The sequence below is a fragment of the Mesoplodon bidens genome (assembly GCF_964165515.1).
Source record: "Mesoplodon bidens genome assembly, chromosome: 4".
Classification (NCBI taxonomy): Eukaryota; Metazoa; Chordata; class Mammalia; order Artiodactyla; family Ziphiidae; genus Mesoplodon; species Mesoplodon bidens.
This window is the reverse complement of record NC_138160.1, coordinates 107,184,624-107,210,268: the sequence shown is the minus strand read 5'-3', so window position 1 is coordinate 107,210,268 and position 25,645 is coordinate 107,184,624. Positions and strand designations below refer to the sequence as shown.

Sequence of the window (25,645 nt, the reverse complement as noted above, 5' to 3'; positions counted from 1 at the left end):
ATAGGACTCATTTCTTACTCATTTTGGTATTATACAACAACTACATACACACATAAAACCTCAGCAGTCATATCACAATAATTTTTTCCTTAAATCCTGTATTTTTAAAAACCACAAGATGGCAGCCTTTCCCTGAAGACTTTGTTTAGGAAGGTAGGGTGGGGGGATGGACTGTTGGGAGAAAAAAATTCCATACAGTCACTACTTTGTAACAAAAATGCCTAGTTCATACAAGTGCTGGGTCTGAAAGCTAGGAAAACCATAGAAAAGAATCAGTCCTTGTGGAGGGAATATTACTTTACCTCACTATATAAATGACCAGAGCTGACAGGGAAAAATACCATAATAGAGAATTACACAATATTTACAAAAGCTACTTACTCAAAATTACTGACTTAACAGTTACAAAAATTCTACTGCACCACTGTCTAATATTTAAGTCTCAGATCATAATGTGGTGCTTCTGAACATGGTCACTCAAGGCAGGAGAGTGAACCTGTGCTTCCCAGAAACCAAAATGGCCCACCAAGAAGGATACTGAATTAAAAAAAAAAAAAAATTCACACCAATTTTACTGGCTACTGCATGTTCTGTTTGATTTCATTGGCTTAATAGATAATAATACATGTCATGATTCCAAATTCAGAATGTTGTAGCACAAGTGAAATTATTGCGCAATGGTCTTGTGGAGTGTAGGAAATTTGAGAAGCCAAAAATTAGGACGGTACACCTAAATGGCTAGAATATGGTGATTTCTTCAACAAAAATAAATACCAGGTAAGACAAGGAGTGGTGGACTAAGGGGATGAGTAGGATATGCTATTATCTTATTGTGATAGGTACCCTCCAGCCCTGCAATGGTACCAGCTGAAATCTGATGTCAAGTTCTTAGTCACTTATACCACTGTTACTCTGTAAAAGTATAAATTGTTCCATTATAAAGTCTTTCTTAAAGTTGTAACTTTTACATTACTGAACAAATTAAGCAAATATACATCAGAAGTTGGAAATGTGCTTAAAATTACAAATAAAAGTTAACCCCTTATACGCCCTGGCTTGAGAGAAGAGAGTCAAAAACTGCTTCTGCACGTGGCACATACTTATATTACACTTACCATACTGATTCTATCTATTTGTGGATATACTTAGCTACCTTGAGAGACTGAGAACTCTTTGAGGGCAACGGCCAACTTATTATTCCTCTATCGTCTGTATAGACAACCTGTAGACAATGAGTGTTTTGATAACTGTTAAATGAAAATCCCCCAGACACTCCCCCCAAAAACTCACTCTGCTTTTTTTTATGCGATGTATAATATCACGTCTTTTCCTACAAGAAAAAATAACTGTGACACTTCTATAATCTCTAAAATTCACATTCCTAGATGTCCTCCCTATTACCTTGCCAATTTCCGAAGCTAGATGGGTCATGAAAAAAATTTTTGCTTACACAAGTCTCCATCTGCTAAGAAGCCACAAATCAGTAAGTTTTATATGCCATATAAGCATAACAAGGACAAACGTGGGCCAAGCAGCAAGTTAACATCTTGAACATAACTGATGTCATAGTTTTCTAGTTGTATTATTATTTTTCATTCATTAAAAATAATGCAGGTAGGGCTTCCCGGGTGGCACAGTGGTTGAGAGTCTGCCTGCGGATGCAGGGGACACGGGTTCGTGACCTGGTCTGGGAGGATCCCACATGCCGCGGAGCGGCTGGGCCCGTGAGCCATGGCTGCTAAGCCTGCGCGTCTGGAGCCTGTGCTCCGCAATGGGAGAGGCCACAACAGTGAGAGGCCCGCGTACCGCAAAAATAAAAATATATATATATATATATATATATATCATGCAGGTAGATTGGTTCAAAATGGCGGAGTAGAAGGATGTGCTCTCACTCCCTCTTGCAAGAGCACCAGAATCACAACTAACTGCTGAAAAATCATCGACAGGAAGACACTGGAACTCACAAAAAATGATACCTCACATCCAAAGACAAAGGAGACACCACAATGAGACAGTAGGAGGGGTGCAATCACAATAAAATCAAATCCCACAACTGCTGGTGGGTGACTCACAAACTGGAGAACACTTATACCACAGAAGTCCACCCAATGGAGTGAAGGTTCTGAGCCCCACATCAGGCTTCCCAACCTGGGGGTCCGGCAACAGGAGGAGGAATTCCTAGAGAATCAGACTTTGAAGGCTAGTGGGATTTGATTGCAAGACTTCGACAGGACTCAGGGAAACAGAGACTCCATTCTTGGAGGGCACACACATAGTGTGCGCATCGGGACCCAGGGAAAGAGGCAGTGACCCCATAGGAGACAGAACCAGACCTACCTGCTACTGTTGGAGGGTCTCCTGCGGGGGGGGGTGGGGGGGGGTGGCTGTGTCTCACCTTGAGGACAAGGACACTGGCAGTAGAAGTTCTGGGAAGTACTCCTTGGCGTGAGCCCTCCCAGAGTCTGCCACTAGCCCCACCAAAGAGCCCGAGGAGGCTCCAGTGTTGGGTACCCTCAGGCCAAACAACCAACAGGGAGGGAACCCAGCCCCACCCATCAGCAGACAAGCAGATTAAAGTTTTACTGAGCTCTGCCCACCAGAGCAAGAGCCAGCTCTACCCACCACCAGTCCCTCCCATCAGGAAATTTCCACAAGCCTCTTAGATAGCCTCATCCACCAGAGGGCAGACAGCAGAAGCAAGAACTACAATCCTGCAGCCTGTGGAACAAAAACCACATTCACAAAAAGACAGACAAGGTGAAAAGGCAGAGGGCTATGTACCAGATGAAGGAACAACATACAATCCCAGAAAAACAACTAAATGAAGTGGAGATAGGCAACCTTCCAGAAAATGAATTCAGAATAATGATAGTGAAGATGATCCAGGACCTCGGAAAAAGAATGGAGGCAAAGATCGAGAAGATGCAAGAAATGTTTAACAAAGACCTAGAAGAATTAAAGAACAAACAAACAGATGAACAATACAATAACTGAAATGAAAACTACATTAGAAGGAATCAATAGCAGAATAACTGAGGCAGAAGAACGGATAAGTGATCTGGAAGACAGAATGGTGGAATTCACTGCTGCGGAACAGAATAAAGAAAAAAGAATGAAAAGAAATGAAGACAGCCTAAGAGACCTCTGGGACAACAATAAACACAACAACATTTGCATTATGGGGTCCCAGAAGGCGAAGAGAGAGAGAAAGGACCCAAGAAAATATTTGGAGATTATAGTTGAAAACTTCCCGAACATGGGAAAGGAAATAGCCACCCAAGTCCAGGAGGCACAGAGAGTCCCATGCAGGATAAACCCAAGGAGAAACACGCTGAGACACATAGTAATCAAACTGGCAAAAATTAAAGACAAAGAAAAATTACTGAAAGCAGCAAGGGAAAAATGACAATTAACATACAAGGGAACTTCCATAAGGTTAATAGCTGATTTCTCAGCAGCAATTCTACAAGCCAGAAAGGAATGGCATTACATATTTAAAGTGATGAAAGGGAAGAACCTACAACCAAGATTACTCTACCTGGCAAGGATCTCATTCAGATTCGATGGAGAAATCAAAAGCTTTACAGACAAGCAAAAGCTAAGAGAATTCAGCACCACCAAACCAGCCCCACGACAAATGCTGAAGGAACTTCTCTAAGTGGGAAACACAAGAGAAGAAAAGGACTTACAAAAACAAACCCAAAACAATTAAGAAAATAATAGGAACATACATATCAATAATTACCTTAAACGTGAATGGATTAAATGCTCCAACCAAAAGACACAGGCTTGCTGAATGGATACAAAAACAAGACCCATATATATGCTGTCTATAAGAGACCCACTTCAGACCTAGGGACACATACAGACTGAAAGTGAGGGAATGGAAAAAGATATTCCATGCAAATGGAAATCAAAAGAAAGCTGGAGTAGCAATACTCATATCAGATAAAATAGACTTTAAAATAAAGAATGTTAAAAAGGACACTACATAATGATCAAGGGATCAATCCAAGAAGATATAACAATTATAAATATATATGCACCCAACATAGGAGCACCTCAATACATAAGGCAACTGCCATCAACTATAAAAGAAGAAATCGACAGTAACACAATTAATAGTGGGGGACTTTAACACCTCACTTACACCAATGGACAGATCATCCAAACAGAAAATTAATAAGGAAACACAAGCTTTAAATGACACAATAGACCAGATAGACTTAATTGAGATTAATAGGACATTCCACCCAAAAACAGCAGATTACCCTTTCTTCTCAAGTGTGCATGGAACATTCTCCAGGATAGATCACATCTTGGGTCACAAATCAAGCCTGAGTAAATTTAAGAAAATTGAAATCTTATCAAGCATCTTTTCTAACCACAGTGCTATGACATTAGAAATCAATTACAGGGAAAAAAATGTAAAAAACACAAACACATGGAGGCTAAACAATACATTACTAAATAACCAAGAGATCACTGAAGAAATCAAAGAGGAAATCAAAAAATACCTAAAGACAAATGACAATGAAAACACGATGATCCAAAACCTATGGGATGCAGCAAGAGCAGTTCTAAGAAGGAAGTTTATAGCAATACAATCCTACCTCAAGAAACAACAAACATCTCAAATAAACAACCTAACCTTACACCTAAAGGAACTAGAGAAAGAAGAACGAACAAAACCCCAAAGTTAGCAGAATGAAAGAAATCATAAAGATCAGAGCAGAAATAAATGAAATAGAAACAAAGAAAACAACAGCAAAGATCAATAAAACTAAAAGCTGGTTCCTTGAGAAGATAAACAAAATTGATAAACCATTAGCCAGACTCATCAAGAAAAAGAGGGAGAGGACTCAAATCAATAAAATTAGAAATGAAAAAGGAGAAGTTACAACAGACACTGCAGAAATACAAAGCATCCTAAGAGACTATTACAAGCAGTTCTATGCCAATAAAATGGACAACCTGGAAGAAATGGACAAATTCGTAGAAAAGTATAATCTTCCAAGACTGAACCAGGAAGAAATAGAAAATATGAACAGACCAATCACAAGTAATGAAATTGAAACAGTGATTAAATATCTTCCAACAGGGCTTCCCTGGTGGCGCAGTGGGCTTCCCTGGTGGCACAGTGGTTGAGAGTCCGCCTGCCAATGCAGGGGACACGGCTTCGTGCCCCGGTCCGGGAAGATTCGACATGTCGCGGAGCGGCTGGGCCCGTGAGCCATGGCCGCTAAGCCTGCGCGTTCGGAGCCTGTGCTCTGCAGCGGGAGAGGCCACAACAGTGAGAGGCCCGCATACCGCAAAAAAAAAAAAAAAACTTCCAACAAACAAAAGTCCAGGACCAGATGGCTTCACAGGTGAATTCTATCAAACATTTACAGAAGAGCTAACACTAATCCTTCTCAAACTCTTCCAAAAAATTACAGAGGAAGAAACACTCCCAAACTCATTCTATAAGGCCACCATCACCCTGATACCAAAACCAGACAAAGATACTACAAATAAAGAAAACTACAGACCAATGTCACGGATCAACATACATGCAAAAATCCTCAAAAAATTACTAGCAAATAGAATCCAACAGCACATTAAAAGGATCATACACCATGATCAAGTGGGATTTATCACAGTGATGCAAGGATTGTTCAATATATGCATATCGATCAATGTGATACACCATATGAACAAATTGAAGAATAAAAAACATATGATCATCTCAATAGATGCAGAAAAAGCTTTTGACAAAATTCAACACCCATTTATGATAAAAACTCTCCAGAAAGTGGGCATAGGGGGAACCTACCTCAACATAATAAAGGCCATATATGACAAACCCACAGCAAACATCATTCTCAATGGTGAAAAAGTGAAACCATTTCCTCTAAGATCAGAAACAAGATAAGGATGTCCACTCTCACCACTATTATTCAACATAGTTCTGGAAGTCCTAGCCACAGCAATCAGAGAAGAAAAAGAAATAAAAGGAATACAAATTGGAAAAGAAGAAGTAAAACTCACTGTTTGCAGATGACATGATACTATACAGAAAGAATCCTAAAGATGCCACCAGAAAACTACTAGAGCTAATCAATGAATTTGGTAAAGCTGCAGGATACAAAATTAATGCACAGAAATCTCTTGCATTCCTATTCACTAATGATGAAAAATCTGAAAGAGAAATTAAGGCAACACTCCCATTTACCATTGCAACATAAAGAATAAAATACCTAGGAAAAAACCTACCTAGGGAGATAAAAGACCTGTATGCAGAAAACTATAAGACACTGATGAAAGAAATTATAGATAATAGAAACAGATGGAGAGATATACCATGTTCTTGGATTGGAAGGATCAATATTGTGAAAATGACTATACTACCCAAAGCAATCTACAGATTCAATGCAATCCCTATCAAATTACCAATGGCATTTTTTACAGAACTAGAACAAAAAATCTTAAAATTTGTATGGAGACACCAAAGACCCCGAATAGCCAAAGCAGTCTTGAGGGGAAAAAACGGAGCTGGAGGAATCAGGCTCCTTGACTTCAGACTATACTACAAAGCTACAGTAATCAAGACAACGTGGTACTGGCACAAAAACAGAAATATAGATCAATGAAACAGGATAGAAAGCCCAGAGATAAACCCATGCATCTATGGTCAACGAATCTATGACAAAGGAAGCAAGGATATACAATGGAGGAAAGAGTCTCTTCAATAAGTGGTGCTGGGAAAACTGGACAGCTACATGTAAAAGAATGAAATTAGAACACTCCCTAACACCACACACAAAAATAAACTCAAACTGGATTAGAGACCTAAATGTAAGACCGGACACTATAAAACTCTTCAAGAAAAACATAGGAAGAAGACTCTGACATAAATCACAGCAAGACCTTTTTTGATCCATCTCCTAGAGTAATGGAAATAAAAACAAGACAAACAAATGGGACCTAATGAAACTTAAAAGCTTTTACACAGCAAAGGAAACTATGATGAAAAGACAATCCTCAGAATGGGAGAAAATATTTGCAAACTAATCAACGGACAAACGATTAATCTCCAAAATATATAAACAGCTCATGGAGCTCAATATTAAAAAAACAAACAACCCAATCCAAAAATGGGCAGAAGACCTAAATAGACATTTCTCCAAAGAAGACATACAGATGGGCAAGAAGCACATGAAAAGCTGCTCAACATCACTAATTATTAGAGAAATGCAAATCAAAACTACAATGAGGTATCACCTCATACCAGTTAGAATGTGCATCATCAGAACATCTACAAACAACAAATGCTGGAGAGGGTGTGGAGAAAAGGGAACACTCTTGCACTGCTGGTAGGAATGTGAATTGATACAGCCACTATGGAGAACAGTATGGAGGTTCCTTAAAAAACTAAAAATAGAATTACCATATTACCCAGCAATCCCACTACTGGGCATATACCCTGAGAAAACCATAATTCAAAAAGACACATGCACCCCAATGTTCACTGCAGCACTATTTACAATAGCCAGGACACGGAAGCAACCTAAATGCCCACTGACCGACAAATGAATAAAGAAGATGTGGTACATGTATACAACGGAATATTACTCAGCCATAAAAAGGAACGAAATTGGGTCATTTGTAGAGACGTGGCTGGATCTAGAGACTGTCATACAGAGTAAAGTAAGTCAGAAAGAGAAAAACAAATATCATATATTAACGCATATATGTGGTTAGGTTAGAAAAGTGGTATAGGTGAACCGGTTTGCAGAGCAGAAATTGAGACACAGATGGAGAGAACAAACGTATGGACACCAAGGAGGGAAAGTGGCAGGGTGGTGGTGGTGGTGCGATGAATTGGGAGATTGGGATTGCCATATATATACTAATATGTGTAAAATGGATAACTAATAAGAACCTGCTGCATAAAAAAATAAATAAAATAAAATTCAAAAATAAATATACTTACAAAATAAATAAATAAATAAAAGCCTGCCCTGCTGAACTCCAGAGTAGCTATGGGCTCACTTGGCCAATGAAAAGTGGGCAGAAGTGACACTAAGAACATAGTTTCCCATCTTTCTTTCCCTCTGTCTCAATGACAGGAAATGTTCCCAGGAGAGGCTACTCCATCAGCTTGGCTTCAGTATGGAGATATGGAACAGAGTGGCAGCTGAGCCTTTATAGGACATAGGAGTGAGAAATAAACCCTTATCATAAAAAAAAAAAAAAGATGCAGGAGGGCTTTGCTGGTGGCGCAGTGGTTAAGAATCCGCCTGCCAATGCAGGGGACACGGGTTCGAGCCCTGGTCCGAGAAGATCCCACATGCCGTGGAGCAACTAAGCCCGTGCGCCACAACTACTGAGGCTGCACTCTAGAGCCCACAAGCCACAACTACTGAGCCCACATGCCACAACTACTGAAGCCCGCGCGCCTAGAGCCCGTGCTCCACAAGAAGAGAAGCCACTGCAATGAGAAGCCCGCACACTGCAACGAAGAGTAGCCCCCGCTCGCCGCAACTAGAGAAAGCCCACACAGAGCAACAAGGTCCCAATGTAGCCAAAAATAAATTTATTTTTTAAAAAAATGATGCAGGAAGTCTTGAGCTAATTACCAGCGCATGGTCAAAGTGCAGAAACCTGCAAAACTGACATCATAAAACATTCGTACATGAACAGAAAAATACACATTACCTAAGCACAGAGTAACATCTGACAGTGCTCCGCAACAAAGAGTAATTTAGACAGGAATCCAAAGTTATCAGAAAGTATCACTGAAGAGATTGGCATTTTTCTTTGACTATATTTCCTAACTGGATTTGTTCACTTACTGACCTGCCTATTCCTACCTCCAGATAAGGAGACGTTCTCATGTATGCACACTGCTGACTGTAAGTCAGAAAACATACCGATTTACTGTAGATGTTCACCTGAGAACCTAACCTTTAATTGCAGCTAGGAAAAAAGTTTTATAAAGGGCTTCCCTGGTGGCACAGTGGTTGAGAGTCCGCCTGCTGATGCGGGGGACACGGGTTCGTGCCCGGGACAGGGAAGATCCCACGTTCCACGGAGCGGCTGGGCCCATGACCCATGGCTGCTGAGCCTGTGCGTCCGGAGCCTGTACTCCGCAACGGGAGAGGCCACAGCAGTGAGAGGCCCGCGTACCGCAAAAAAAAAAAAAAAAAAAAAAAAAAAAAAAAAAAATTTATAAAATGTAATTAACACTCTATTCTAATTAAGAATTTCCTTCCTTAATAAACAAAATTAGGACTTCCCTGGTGGCGCAGTGGTTAAGAATCTGCCTGTCAATGCAGGGGACACGGATTCAAGCCCGGGTCCGGGAAGATCCCACATGCCACGGAGCAATTAAGCCCATGCACCACAACTACTGAGCCTGCACTCTAGAGCCCGCGAGCCACAACTACTGAAGCCCACGTGCCTAGCGCCCATACTCCGCAACAAGAGAAGCCACCGCAATGAGAAGCCCACACACCCCAATGAAGAGTAGCCCCCACTCACCACAAATAGAGAAACCCCGCGCGCAGCAACGAAGACCCAACGCAGCCAAAAATAAATAATAAAGTAAATATTTTAAAACTCTTATCTATAAATAAAAATAAATAAAATTAGCTTTCATTTCAAGTAAGCTTGACTGTCAGTCATAGCAAGCAACCAGGTCTAATTGAATATCTGACCATTAAAAAAAATAATCAGCTGGAAAGGATACATTTACATTCCTGTTAACATTCTATAGCAGTGAGTCAAGAGTAACAGACATAGCCTCAGTGATGTACTTCTCCAACAGAACCTGGTTCTAATTAACAATCTGAGACTTGTCCTTATAATCTCCTGAGGCCTGTAGAACTAACCTAAATACAACTCGTTACTTGCTACTTTCTGAATTACTCCTGACCACCTCTGACTACCAGCAATGCCACTGTACTTCACACTGCTTTAATCATCTTGGTTTTTCAACTTACCAACTCTTTGAACTTGACTTGTTTTAGGATCAGCATTTCAACCCTGGCTTCTGCACTGAACTACCTGGCTCTGGAACTCAGTGTCTGCTCGCTTAGGACTCTGTACTACCCTTTCTATTTGGATGACTCAGGTATCCCACTCCCTCAGGAGTATCCTTCATTTGTCTAAGGGTACCCCATTCCAGACTACTCCCACCAATAAGGAAGTGGAGATTAGAAAATGCAACCGGAACTTCCCTGGTGGTCCAGTGGGTAGGACTTCGCACTCCTAATGCAGGGGGCCCGGGTTCAATCCCTGGTTGGGGAACTAGATCTCACATGCATGCCATAACTAAGCCTGCATGCTGCAACTAAGAAGTCCACGTGCCACGACTAAAGATCCTGCATGCTGGAATGAAGATCCCACGTGCCGCAACTAAGACCCAGCACAGCCAAAATAAATAAATATTTTTTTTAAAAAAGAAAGAAAGAAAATGCAACCAATTACAGAAGTGCTGGAAAATGAATGAGGGTAAATGCAGCATTGCTAGGTAGTAATTGTAGAGCATTTAAATAAAGTCATATCACATATATATGACACAGAAAATAACTTAAAACCTAGTAAGTATATAATAACTACTTGAATCATATTATAATTTTAACACTTCAAAAATTAGACTCATCACTTAAACAGGGAACAAAGAATTAGTGTGAAACAAAAACCAAGAAGCAGAACTGGAGGGACAAACACATACATAGGACATAATCTGAAACTCATTACAGAACAGTTTTTAAATTAAAAACTGTTAATTAAAAATTACAGTTTTAATTAATCAAGCATTGGCAAATTATTGCCTTTCTGTTAACATTTCACTGGTCAGTTTATACCATACAAGTCAGTATATATCACAGACGCTCAGCTGAATGAATTTTCTAGTTTGACTAGTAACACAGCCACAAAAGTCCCTGAATTCAGCTTCTCTAAAACACCTATTAGGTACCCGTGAACAAAGAATCCATGTTCATTTTCAGTATGGGATCTATACACATGCTTGGGTTTGGATTCCGTCTTTTACAAGTGCCATTAATTTTCACTTTTTTCGCAAGTACTTTTGTTCTTGTTCATTGATTCTCATATACAGAAATATAAGAACAAAGTGTTACTTTAAGCAATTCAAAATGAGACCTAAATTATTAGATGGTCTCTTAGAGGTAGAATAATTACATACCTAGAAAAAGGTATACAAAATTAGTTTTTGGATATTAAATGGCATTTCCATGAAACTCACCAAAGATTATTACACTGCATATATACAAGAATAGATAAGGGCAAGAATTTGTGTTCACCAAATGCTTGCTAAATGCATAAAATCTGTTGGAGATGTGTATTCTTATGGAAAAATTCACCCAAAGTATAATATTGATAGACTTAAGAATACAGACTTTTAAAAGCTACACATCTGAAAAAAACAGACAAGAAATATTCATGTTTCTAAAGATAAAAAATAGAAATTCAAGCATCTGGATTTTTTAAATGACTGCCTTCACATGTCAGATAAAACAACAGCTTACGGAAACCAAAACTGATTCTGAAGTTAGTTTTAAATCCCATTCAGAGTATTCTAGAGCAAAATACTAGGCAACTCTCTGGTTGCTTAGATCACTTCTTAGCAATTTTGAAAAGCTATTATAGATTGTCAGGTTCATCTTATATAAGAGTAGCTGGGTTTCCCTGGTGGCGCAGTGGTTGAGAGTCCGCGGATTCATGTCCCGGTCTGGGAAGATCCCACATGCCGCGGAGCAGCTGGGCCCGTGTGCCATGGCCACTGAGCCTGCATGTCCGGAGCCTGTGCTCCGCAATGGGAGAGGCCACAACAGTGAGAGGCCTGCGTACAGCCAAAAAAAAAAAAAAAAAAGAGTAGCTACTCAATAAACTCAGACTGATAATTCTTCCTAATTTATAATCTCCTAGATGGAAATGAGACTACAAAGGAAGATGAAAGACCAACACGAAGAACTCATACCAATGATTTCAAGGCCTGTGTCCAGCTACCTTTCTTACTCAGCACTCATCTCTGACATTCACCTCAGGACCATTCTTATTTAGAAAAACAAACAAATTACAGGGAATGAAAGGGAAAAGCCATTTAGTTTTTTACCTACAATCAGATAACAGGAACCATTCTTAATAAAATTATTTCTAATCATATCCACAAAACAAAGATTTTTAAATCCTTCAAAACAGACCCACTCTACATGGAGAGCCAGGCCAATTAGGCCCAGCTGTTCGAGCTCTGTGTTAATATACAGCAAGGTTCTTCTGAACAGCTAGCTGTCTGGTGGCAATTAAACACCACTCAACACTAGTGCAGTTATTCAAATGACTATCAAATAATCCCATTTCTGAGGCTCTCTTCATACCTAGAGTTCAGAATCAACATGCCATTTTTATTATCTAGCCATGGTCCAGACTTTTAGAGGAAAAATAAACTTTATTTGGGCTCAAGATAAAGGATATTAATATGCCCAAACAAAAACCTTCTGTCCTGAAACTAAGTAATCTCTCTCAAAATAATAGACTCAAACTGCATATTAAATGTGTTTGCCCTAACATTCATTTATCAGCTTCAATACTGTCCTCAAAGTATCTTCCCTTCCAAAGGGAGAAGAGATGTGATCCACAATATTTCTACTATGGAAAATCAATGAACTTCTCTACAATTAAGATAAATGTAATTTAATACACAAAATCTCCAGAAAGTCGTGTTAACACAATTCCATTAACAAGGGTCTCCTCTGACACAAGCAAAAGACTAAGATGCTTCTGAACAAACTCAAAAGCTGCAATGGATAATTTCTGATGGTAATAAAATTCTACTACTCATTCAATAAACTGAGCAGTCAACACATTAGCAACAACCCAATCAAAATCAGGCAATCCTGGGCTTCCCTGGTGGCACAGTGGTTGAGAGTCTACCTGCTGATGCAGGGGACACGGGTTCGTGCCCCAGTCCGGGAAGATCCCACATGCCATGGAGCGGCTGGGCCCATGAGCCATGGCCGCTGAGCCTGCCCGTCCAGAGCCTGTGCTCCACAACGGGAGAGGCCACAACAGTGAGAGGCCCGCGTACCACAAAAAAAAAAAAAAAAAAAAATCAGGCAATCCCTAATTGCAATCAGATTAAAATTAGGAAAAATATTCAGTAAGACCAACACTGGACCACAGAACCATTTCTCTGAACAAAAGAAATCCACTGACATAATAGACACAGGAATGGGGAGTGGACACATACAGTTTAAGTCCTAACAAAAAATGACTTATTGGGGAAAAAAGACAACCAACAATCACAACTTTGTTATATATGCCAGGCCACTGATCTGGGTGTGTGGAAATCAGCAACGAACAAAACATACCATCCCGGGGCTTCCCTGGTGGCGCAGTGGTTGACAGTCCTCCTGACGATGCAGGGAACACGGGTTCGTGCCGCGGTCCGGGAAGATCCCACGTGCTGCAGAGCGGCTAGGCCCCTGAGCCATGGCCCCTGAGCCATGGTCGCTGAGCTTGCACGTCCGGAGCCTGTGCTCCGCAACGGGAGAGGCCACAACAGTGGGAGGCCCGCGTACGGCAAAAAAAAAAAAAAAATATATATATATATATATATATACATATATACCATCTGATCTTATGGAAGGTACCCTATACTGGGGAGAAACAAACAATAAACAAATACCTATACAGTAGGGGTAATCAGTATTTTGAAGAAAAATAAATCAGAATGAAGAGTTAGAGAGGGATTTCCCTGGTGGCGCAGTGGTTAAGAATCCACCTGCCAATGCAGGAGACACGGGTTCAACCCCTGGTCCACGGAGATCCCACAGGCTGAGGAGCAAGTAAGCCCATGCGCCACAGCTATTGAGCCTGCACTCTAGAGCCCACAAGCTGCAACTACTGAGCCCACATGCCACAACTACTGAAGCCCACACACCTAGAGCCCGTGCTCTGCAACAGGAGAAGCCACCGCAATGAGAAGCCCGCACACCGCAATGAAGAGTAGCCCCACTTGCCGCAACTAGAGAAAGCCCACACACAGCAACGAAGACCCAACACAGCCATAAATAAATAAATAGGTAGATAAATAAATAAATAAATAAATAAATTTTATTTTAAAAAAAGAGAGAGAAGAGAGGAGGGTGATCATTTTATACAGTGTGGTCAGAAAGAGACTGATTTTATGCCAATAGCCATTTTTCACATCAGAAAATCACTTTTCAAACCCAGATTTTATCCAACAATACAGTTACTAGTATCATTAGTTATTTCACTGCTCCTCTCTGAGTTATATGCAACCCAATCTTATAGAAAAATAGTCTCCTAAAAAAATGGTTATTACTAAGTCAATAATTATTTGGGGGGAGCCTAGAGAGTGCTAGGGAATGTGCTGATACAAGAAGAAGCAAAATCAGACACTAGCCCTGTCCACAGAGAGATTCCACTCTAATAAGGGAATCAATCAATCACAAGGGAATCAAAATTGTCTTAACAAATCAAACTTGTCAGTAACTTTCTTGTCTAAGACAAAAAAGTACACAGTGCTGCAAGAACACCTGATGTAACTTCTGGGTAAAAATGGCACATTAGACATTACTCCACTATTACCCCTTCCAGAAACACAACTAAACAACTGAGGAACAAATTCACAATGAAAACAACTGGTGAGGAAAGAACAAAATTTTAGAAGCTGAAATTAGATGAGTGAAAACAAGCTTAGTCCACCCAAGAGTGCTGAATCCCAAAGCCAGACACAGGGCTATGTGAGAAGTAACCTAATTTATACCGCAGATACTGTTGATAGCAAGAGATACCCTAGTACTCTGAAGTAGGACTAGATGAAAATCTATCTAAGAAGCAAAGCAGATCACACTCCTGGGCCAGTGGCCCCTCATTCACCAGGATAAAAGAGGAAAGGTTTACTCTCTAAGGAGTAAAACAGAATCTCAGACCTGGTGTCACCTGGTACAGCCAAAGGCAGCACTACCATACTGAAAAGGCAGGAGAATTCCAGTGGACTTTTACAGATGCTGATGTTGCCTCCCAATCTCCCTCAGCTTGAAGTATGCTGTGCAGCCAAAGCCCAAGAGAGAAGACCTGAAGACATTGATACTGGGTGTTCCCAATGAAATGATTCCACTGTTACACAATGAAGCTTAGTCAAGAAGCCCCACTCACGCGTAGAACTTCCCATCAGATTTTTGGAGCCCTACTTCTGAATACAGAGGACATACAATAGTCATCAGACCTCTGAGAAAAACTCTGTGAATTGACTCACCCAATGGCCATACCACCCTCCCAGTTGTGCTTTCTTAAACTAGAAAACTAAAAACTACATTTGCCAGAATCTCTTGCAGCTAGGTTTCTGGATGCAAATTAGGTACTCTAATACATCCATAAGCGATATGAAAGAAGGAAGTATCATGGGGCCACCATCCTGGTCTTTGTGGCAATTTTGCTGCTGACAAGCAGGGTCATTAAAACCTGAAATTCTTTTATCCTATATCAATACCACACACATCACTGTAGTAAACTTTGAAACCAAGAACTGACTCCTCCAATTTTTGAGATTGTTTTGGCTATTCTAGATACCATGCATTTCCATTTAAATTTTAGGCTCAGCTTCTCAATTTACAAACAGGGCAGCTGTGATTCTGATAGAAACTGCAATGAATCTGTGGGTCAATTTGGGGAGAACTGCCATCTTAACAATATTAAGGTGTCTAGACACGGCTGTGGGCTCAGGAAGTCTTAGGGCAGCCTGTCTGCTGATGGGTGGGGCTGTGTTCCCACCTGGTTGGCGGCTTGGCCTGAGGCGTCCCAGCACTGGAGCCTACAGACTGTTGGGTGGGGCCAGGTCTCAGTGCTGGTTACCTGGGCAAGATGTCCGCCTCGAGGAGAGTTCATGCAGATGGATACTCCCCAAAATGTCCGCCACCAGCTTTCATGGTCCCAGAAGAACCACAGCCAACCCCCACCTCCCCGGGAGACCCTCCAAGACCAGCAGCCCCAGATCCAAGATGTCCAGTCCCCTGAAGCAGGTTCTGGCTGTGATGGTCACCACCTTCCACAAGTACTCCAAGAGGGCAACAGGTTCAAGCTGACTAAGGGGGAGATGAAGGAATTCTGCACAAGGAGCTGCCCAACTTTGTGGCAGAGAAGGTGGATGAGGAGGGCCTGAAGAAGCTGATGGGTGATCTGGACGAGAACAGCAACCAGTAGGTGGACTTTCAGGAGTACACTGTTTTTCTACCCCTTATCACTACCGTGTGCAATGACTTCTTCCAGGGCTCCCCAGAGCAGCCCTGATGCAGAACTCTTGGCTCCCTGCCATGGGTCTCTTGGGCCCAGGAGGACTCTGTCTTTTTTAGTTTTATATTCAGTAGATGTTTTTACTTCTTGACACCACCCCCCGCCAAATATATATATATATATGCCAATATTAAGTCTTCTAATCCATCAATATAGGATGTCCTTCTACTTCTTTAATTTCTTTCAACAATGTTTTGTGATTCTCAGTATACAAGTCTTGTACTTCTTCTGTTCAACTTATTCCTAAGTACTTCATCTCTTTGATGCTACGGAAAATGAAGTTTTCTTAATTTCATTTTTGGAGTGTTCACTGCTAGTTTACAGAAATACAGCTGACTTTTGTACATTGCTTTCATACCCTGAAACCTTGCTGAGCTTGTTTATTAGTTTTCAAGAGTTTTTAGTTTTTGTTTTTTACAGATTCCTTAGGATTTTCTTAGAATCATTTCATCTGCAAATAAAGACACAGGTGACCCTTGAACATCAAAGGTTTTAACTACAAGGGTCCACTTATGTGCAGATTTTTTTCAATAGTAAAAACTATAGTACTACATGATCTGCAGTTGTTTGGCTACAGAGGGCTGACTGTAAGTTATACATGGATTTTTGCCTTGCAAAAGTCGGCCCCCCCCAACCCCCATGCTGTTCAGGCGTCAACTGTGTAGTTGTTTTACTACTTCTTTTCTGATCTGAATGCCTTTTATTTCTTTTTCTTCCTTAACTGCCCTGGCTAGAACCTCCAATACAATGTTTTATATAAGTGGTAAGAGTGGGCAACCCTGTCTTATTCCTGACCTTAGGGAGAAAGCAGTCAGTCTTTACCATTAAATATGATGTTAGCTACAGGTTTTTCACAGATACCTTTTACCAAGTTAAGAAGTTCCCTTTTATCCCTCATTTGAATATTTTTATCATGAAGGACTGGTACATTTTGTCAAATGCTTTTTCTTCCTCTATTGGGATGATCACATGGTTTTGGTCTTTTGTTCTATTAATAAGGTATATTACACTGTTTACTTTCACAGACTGAACCAACCTCGCATTCCCAGGATAAATCCCACTTGGTGATGGTGTATAATCCTTTTACATGTTGGAGAGTTTGGTTAGCCAGTATTTTTGCACCTATATTCTTTTTTTTTTTTTTTTTTGCGGTACGAGGGCCTCTCACCATCGTGGTCTCTCCCGTTGCGGAGCACAGGCTCCGGACGCGCAGGCTCAGCGGCCATGGCTCACGGGCCCAGCCGCTCCACGGCATGTGGGATCTTCCCGGACCGGGGCACGAACCCATGTCCCCTGCATCAGCAGGCGGACGCTCAACCACTGCGCCACCAGGGAAGCTCTTGCACCTATATTCATAAGGGATATTGGTCTGTAAAGTTCTTCTGAAATAATGTCCATTCTAAGTCCATTCTCCAGTTTGCTTGGTGTCATGAGGCAGTTGTTCTTACAGCAACAGCAGTGACAGCTTCCTAGTCCTGAGGTATAGCTATACACTGTTTTTTCAGTTCAGTGGTTTCAGTAGTGACCTCAGACATAAAAGCTCCCAAAGAAGATCAGTTCTACAGTGTTTGAGGTATTGTTCCTGCTTCTCTGACCCTTCTAATAATTTTTTATAAGCATCTACTTTCCATATTGTTTTCCTTTCTGATTAAGGTATCTATTGGTTTCCTGACAGATACAAAGACCTAAACAATTAGAAAAAGAAATTAACTTGGAATGGGAACTATGAAGGAAAACAGAGACTTCTAAAAAGAGAAACCACTGCATCCATGAAACTGAAATGAGATCAGTATGCAATAAAGAACCATTGAGAATAAAAAGAAGCTATTGGAAATTTCTAATATGACAGCAAAAATTGGAAGATAAAATTGAGAACATCTAGCAGAGAAAAGAAGATTTTTTAAGATAAGAAAACTAAAGGATCAATTTAAGAGGTCCAACATTTGAATAACAGGAGTTTCCAAAAGTAATAAAAGGAAGAAATCATCAATAAAATAATTTAAGAATGTTTCCAAGAACTGAAGACATGAATTTCCAGACTGAAGAATTCTCACCAAATGACCAGCACAGTGGATGAAAAAAGATCCACACCAAGGAACCTCCTTGTGAAATTTAAGAACTACACCACAAAGATGATACAAGCTTTTTAACTTCTCACTCATTAATACTTCTTAGCAACAACAGAAGCTAGAAAACTGTAGAGCCTGCCTTCAAAATCCTGAGGATATATTCTTTACAACTTAGAATTCTATACCAAAACTATCAATGTTTATGAAATGCAACTAGACTAGAAAAGAGCACAGACTCCAAATGATACTTCTTTAATAAGATAAAACTGGGACTTCCCTGGTGGTCCCATGGTTAAGGATCCACCTTCCAAAGCAGGGGATGCAGGTTGGATTCCTGGTCGGGGAGCTAAGATCCCATATGTCGCAGGGCACCTAAGCCCACACTCCGCAACTACTAAGCCCGCGTGCTCTGGAGCCTGCATGCCACAACTAGAGAGCACATGTGCTACAACTAGAGAGCCCGCGTGCTGCAACTACTGAGCTCATGTGCCACAGCTAGAGAAAAGCCCGTGCGCCACAATGAAAAACCCCACATGCCACAACGAAGATCCCACGTGCCACAACTAAGACCCAACGCAGCCAAATAAATAAATAAATATTTTCTTTTAAATAAGATAAAACTAATAGAAAGCCTCCTGATTCTGAATGACTTGGTGTTTTAACAACTGGTATCATCTTTCTTTATAGTTAGACAAAACTAAGTAAGTGGGAAAAATGCTATTTTCACAGGCAACCAAAAGGTGGTATAGGGAAGGGAAACTAAGTATAGTACACTGTTGAATTCTGCTGGGGATTATGTTCATAGAGTATAGGTATTTTTGCTATAACACAATATATGTGTTCCTGAAAACTCTTACATTCTGCACATATTAAAATTAACAGAGAATGGGAAAAATAAGGTTGGAACAAACCACTAAAAACCTATGTAACCTTGTAACCAGAGCACCAGCAGTAACATAATTAGTACCCCAGGGACTTCCCTGGTGGTGCAGTGGTTAAGAATCCACCTGCCAGTGCAGGGGACACATGTTCAAGCCCTGGTCCGGGAAGATCCCACATGCTGCGGAACAACTGAGCCTGTGTGCCAAAACTATTGACCCTACGCTCTAGAGCTCACGAGCCAGAACTACTGAGGCTGCATGCCACAACTACTGAGGCCTGAGTGCCTAGAGACCATGCTCTGCAACAAGAGAAGCCACCAGTGAGAAGCCCATGCACCACAACGAAGAGTAGCCTCCACTCACCATAACTAGAGAAAGCCCATGTGCAGCAACAAAGACCCAACGCAGGCAAAAACAAATTTAAAAAATAAAAATAAATTTAAAAAAATAATAATGATGATAATTAGTACTCCAGGAGATGACTTGGACAATGCAAGCAGTCAGTTTAGTGTGTCTAGAGCTGCCTCAAGAGATGCTCAGAGATGCACAACAACATCAGAGTGGCCATGCTGGCTTGCAGGAACTGAGACATTAGAGATAGAAATAGACTCTGAACACAACCCTGGCTACAAGAATAAAGGTGGTGTACACCTCTCTGGGGGAGGGAATCCTGGGTGCAGGCACTCCTTTAACTTTCTTAAAATAGAGTTGAAATCAGAGTTTTCTTTCCCTCTGAACTCTACTCTTGATATTCTGACTCTCCTTTACTAGGAAAAGTCATATATAAGTCAATACAACCTCTAATTACAATATCATTTCTCTATTTACCAGTCACATATGAACGAATTGGTGCTACAGACGCATTTGCAGCAGAACACAGTGAAATAATACTTTATATACCAAAATTGATCTAAACTAATCTCAACTAAAATGTAATGTATGACTATTGGGAGGATAAGAGGAAGAAAAATTTGTTATGAAGAACAAAATGAAAAACTCAATTCCACATCTTCCATGGCACAAAGTCAATAATGCCATTTAGGTATTGAGATAAATATCAAAGGAGCAGTTAAAATAGTTGAAGGTAATTTTTTCATAAGAAGTCTTGGAGATCTCTGAATCCTTAAATTATGTACACACATACACATTTGTTGGATAGTCACAGGTTTTGGGTTTTTTTTTTCCAAGCTCACATTTACAAAACCGGATAGGGAAGATTTCCCTAAGAAATGAATTAGAGATCTGAGGTTTAAGGAGGAGTTAACCCAATGATGAGAGAAGTCCAGACAAAGGAAACTGCATATGCAAAGGCCCTATTAAGAGGGAGCATGGTAAACAGGACTGAATAAAAAATTTCATGGTTGGAGAGGAGAGAGCAAGACCAAGTATGGTGTGAGTTGAAGCCACAGTCATTCAGGAGCCAGCTCATGAAGAGAACTTTTAGGTATGTCCAAGTTTGTCTAGGGTAATTTCCATTGATGCCAGTGTCCCAGCATAATTATCAATAGCTCCCTCTCTCACACCAAGAAGGAAATAACCCTGTTTGAATGCTAAATTATACGGTCACCCTAGTATTAGGTAATACTGAGGATTTTACTCTTCATCCTAGAAGCTATCCTGGAAGCCACTTAAAGTGTTTTAAGCAAAGGCGGTGAAGTAATCATTTTTTTAGTGCAGAATGTTAGAGGGATAAGTGTTCTGGTACCCTATCCAATGTTTTGTTATATAAACATTGAGTAAGAATCTACTTTAAATCGACCTTTAAGAATGTCTTCTTCCTTGCACATCAAACACTCTTTATGACCTAAACTCATGACCTTTATTCCCCATTTCTTCCTTAATTATGGTCAGTGGCTTTGACCCTACTGCTCTTCTCTACCATTAGATGCTCCTCACAGTCAACAATAAGTCCCCACGAACCAAAGTCAATGGATACTTTCTAGGCCTTATCACACCGAAACTGTACTACCCTTCCTTTGTAAATCTCCTTGCCTTTCAGGACAAGGCCTCTACTAATGTTTTCCATTTAGAAGCCAAGCCTACTTATCTCTCAACACTCGGATTTCACTGCCTCCCCAATCCCTCTGGGATGTGTCTCAAAACTTTACAAAGCTCCTACTCTGCCTTACATGGTATGGAGAAAGAGGTAGCCCCTTCCTCCATAGCAAGATGTGGATACTGCTATCACAGCACTTATTACATTGTACTAGCATATTGCAGTTACAGTATCGCAATACTGTAGTGCCTTTTATGTCTTCCTCACTACATTGTAAGCAACTTAACAGGCACTAAGTGTCCCATCTCCCTGTTACCAGCATCTGATTCAAGGCCTGGCATGTAGTACTTGTAATAGGGAAGAACCTGACTCCATATTGATCTGTTTCTTCTACTTTAACCTTTGTATTCTGTTGCTTTTGCTCTAAGTTAATCATTAAAGGGATGTTGCCTACAGCTTAAAGTATACATAATGAGCCATCTCCAGGAACCCTGTCTCCCAGTTAAGCTAAAATACCTTGGTTTAGTTCACTAGGAATACCCTAACCAGGCCCACCTGGGAATGGATGCAGGTAAGAAGAAATTAACACATCCCCTCCCCTTCTGGCCTGAACCAGGAAATATTAGCAACAACGCATCACCATTTTTACTTCACCCCTCACCTCCCCCTCTTTGTTCTGAAAGAAACTAGCACCCAAACCCAGGCAAGATGGTTCTTTGGGACACTAGTCCACCATCTTCTTGGTGTGCTGGCCTTCCAAATAAAGTCACTATTCTTTGCCCCAACAACTCGTTTCTCGATTTACTGGCCTTCTGTGTGGGGAGCAGTACAAGCCTGCACTTCATAACAGTACCTGTTCCACAAATGTGTGCTGAATAAAAAATGAAAACAATACTTCTGCCATGAGTATTCAAGACTTATTTAGAGATTTTAGTTTATTTTAAAGTTATTATTAAGGTATGGAGTAAAGTAGGAAAGTTTTTCAACAAGGAAGAAAAGACAAAAGAGGTCTCTTTCAGTAATTCATTTTTACCCTTTCCTTATTAGCAAATGAAGCCCTCTATTTCAAACAGCTGCCTCGGTTACTGCACCCTCCTGAAAAATCCAAGATTATCTCAAATATCACTGTGAAAAAATCACATCTAGTACCATTTCCAAAAGTAGCACCCAAACCTGAAAGTCAACTGTCTTATGTAAGACTTAAACTCTGAGGACAGATGACAGTGCTCCAGGAGCCTGCTTCAGGTTGGTATTAAATGGCATGATCCATGTGAAAACCCTGTAACAATGCTAGAAGACAGAGCTAGGATCTATTCTAGCTCTGCCATTTATCTGCTAAGTTATCCCAGGCAAAATACTTAACCTCTCTGAGCCTCAAGTTTCCTCACCCATCAAACAGGGTTATCATAACACTTAAAAGACAATGTCTGTAAAGCATGTAGAATAGTACCTGGCAAACACAATAAGCAGAAGATAAATGTTAGCTCTTTTTGTCCCACATCTTGCACCAGTATTCTAATCTCTCTAGGTCTCAATTTCTGAACCTACGCAGTGGGCTGGATAGATCAGATGATCCAAGTCCCCTCCTAGCTATAAAAGTGCTATAATCCTATGATCAACAAACACAAATGCAATAAAGGCAAAAAATTAAATTTAAAAAGGACCAAGTAAACATATTAGCTAGGGAAAGTCTCACTTATCATCTAGGTCTACAGCAAAGATATCAGCAGAAACCTAAGATTATGACCCAAATGTGGATCTTTTTACTCCTTTATGTTTGCAACATGAGCATAACAATAAAAATGATCGAGAACTAAAAAGAACCTGCAGAAATTAAAAATAAATTCCCCCAAATGGACACCCATATGCTGTTACTGGCGTCAAAAACTGGCAAAGTTGTAATTACTTTATCCAATGGTTAACATTTCGCCAGTAAATTAGTTTAACATTTAACCATTTTTATCAATATGTTAACCAGGAGAAAAAATTTGATATTCTCAGAAAGCGGGAAGAGGATAGGGCTTCCCTGGTGGCGCAGTGGTTGAGAGTCCGCCTGCCGATGCAGGGGACACGGGTTCGTACCCCGGTCCAGGAAGATCCCACATGCCGCGAAGCAGCTGGGCCCGTGAGCCATGGCCACTGAGCTTGCGCATCCGGAGCCTGTGCTCCGCAACAGGAGAGGCCACAACAGTGAGAGGCCCGCGTACCACAAAAAAAAAAAAAAAAAAGAAAAAGAAAGCGGGAAGAGGATAATCATGGCCCTCTATGACCTCTGAGAAATTAGGTAGTCACTGCAAAGCCGACATCTCTGGTCACAGTAAACTAATCCTACCTATTGAAGGCTGTTAACTTATCTTCAAAAATGACGATATAGCACATTTACTGACATGTAAAGAAGTTCACAAAGCAGTGTAGCATGATAGAAGGTTACACATCAATATTTATCATAAACCCATTTTTTCGTTAATAATATGTATATAAAAAGAAAAACTTCAGAGCTCTTATTTATGGAACTAAGGGTGACTTATTTTCTTCTTGGTGTTTATCTGTATTTTCTAATTTTCCATAATGAATATATAATTTTTTTTTTGTGTAACAAAAAAATTAGTTTTTTAAGATTTCCCAAATATAACAGCCAAAACACAATCCCTTTTATCAGAGAGATATACTGGGGGAAAAAAAAAAGTTAAAAACTCTGATTAGGAAACTTCCCTGGATCCCAGAAATAATTGGGAACTTCAGTTAGACAGGGTCTCGTCACCCAATTAACACTTAAGGCTCATTCTCACTGTTTGTGCATGAAATAGACCTACAGTGATGATGTAGAAGTCTAAAGATCTCTAACTCAGAGATACCTGAGGTGACATCATCTGGACAAATGAAAAGAACAAGCACAATGGAGTATATGGAGATAAAAAAAAAAACATTCAGCAGCATATTTTTACAGTGCTTTATCTTTCACTCTATGTGTTTACTTCCTTGAGCCTGGGTACACCAAAAGATTACCTAGTCTAACCTCCTAGTTTAAATAAACAACTCCAAAAGATATGCTCTACCAAACATCCTTTGAAAGCATGGGAAGGAAGTATCATGATGGTTTCATTACTTAGGACCTGTCTCCTAGACTTTAACACCAATTCTAGGCGTCTATCCTTCCTGTTCTTCCCTTGAAAATTAAAGTAATATTTACCATGAAGTTTTATACCTCTCATATTAAGGCAAGGGTGTTACTGGCAACTTGCTTCTACCAGGGCAAAATAAGGACATAAACAAAAGACCAAGTAATATATGGGATCAAGATTTTTGTTTTTCAATTAATTATCCTACCTACAAAGGAAAGTCCCTAGAGCAGATCAGCATTTATTACTTTAGGTTTGAAAACTGAAAAATATGAATGTTAAAACAACCCTGCAGATACTGTTTAGCCCTGCACCTAAATTTCATTCTGTGTGACCAAAATATGTAGAAAGTCAACACAGTAAACATATATAATAAGCCCAAATATACAGTAAATCCCCAGCACCCCCTTCTCCCCAAAGAAAGAGAAAAAAAATAGTTTATCTGATTTACTTTCACTTCCACATACTTCCTAATTTCTTCAAATACCCAATTCTGATAAAAATCCATCCGTTATTATGAGACAAGTAAATGAGAGGCTAGAAAAAGATCTGGGTTTCTTAATTCTTCCTGAGATTCAGAAAACTACTAGTTATGGGGCTTCCCTGGTGGCGCAGTGGTTGAGGGTCCGCCTGCCGATGCAGGGGACACGGGTTCAGTCCGGGAGGATCCCACATGCCACGGAGCGGCTGGGCCTGTGAGCCATGGCCGCTGAGCCTCTGTGTCCGGAGCCTGTGCTCCACAACGGGAGAGGCCACAACAGTGAGAGGCCCGTGTACCGCAAAAAAAAAAAAAAAAAAAAAAACCTACTAGTTATGCCTTATCCCAATTACACAGATGAGGCATGAAAGCTCAAAGAATTAAAGTATTAATACCTGCCCCAAGTCACAAAATGTAGGAAGGTGCAAATTCATGTAGTGCTCTTGCTTAACACTACTGTATCTCAGGCTACTGTGACTGACAAGTGTCCCAATTATACATGCGAGTAGCGTGTGAACATCTGTACACATTTTTTAATGAAAACACACAAATCCAAATTTCCCAACAGAAGTTTCCTTACTAACGTACTGACAAAGCAAAACCAGAGGAATGTCGTTTTCCCAAAGGAATATACTATGTAGGCTTGATGCCCTCAACCTCAAACCTATCCTATTCAAAACTTGCTTGGGGATGGAGGTAGGAAGCCTAAAAATCTTCAGGTGCATATATACTGTGAAAAAAATACAAGCAACATTACACTTTATTCTATTTTG

The 25,645-nt window shown here is 40.4% G+C and overlaps 1 protein-coding gene and 1 pseudogene across 2 annotated transcripts in view; one reads left to right on the top strand and one right to left on the bottom strand.

Moving 5' to 3' along the window:
* Positions 1–25,645, bottom strand: part of LMNB1 (lamin B1) — a 70,772-nt gene that overhangs the window by 37,631 nt on the left and 7,496 nt on the right. The gene's annotated exons all lie outside the window — the stretch shown is intronic.
* LOC308616838 (protein S100-A2-like) lies at positions 16,038–16,326 on the top strand (annotated as a pseudogene). The gene has a single exon. The product of its transcript is annotated as a protein S100-A2-like (transcript).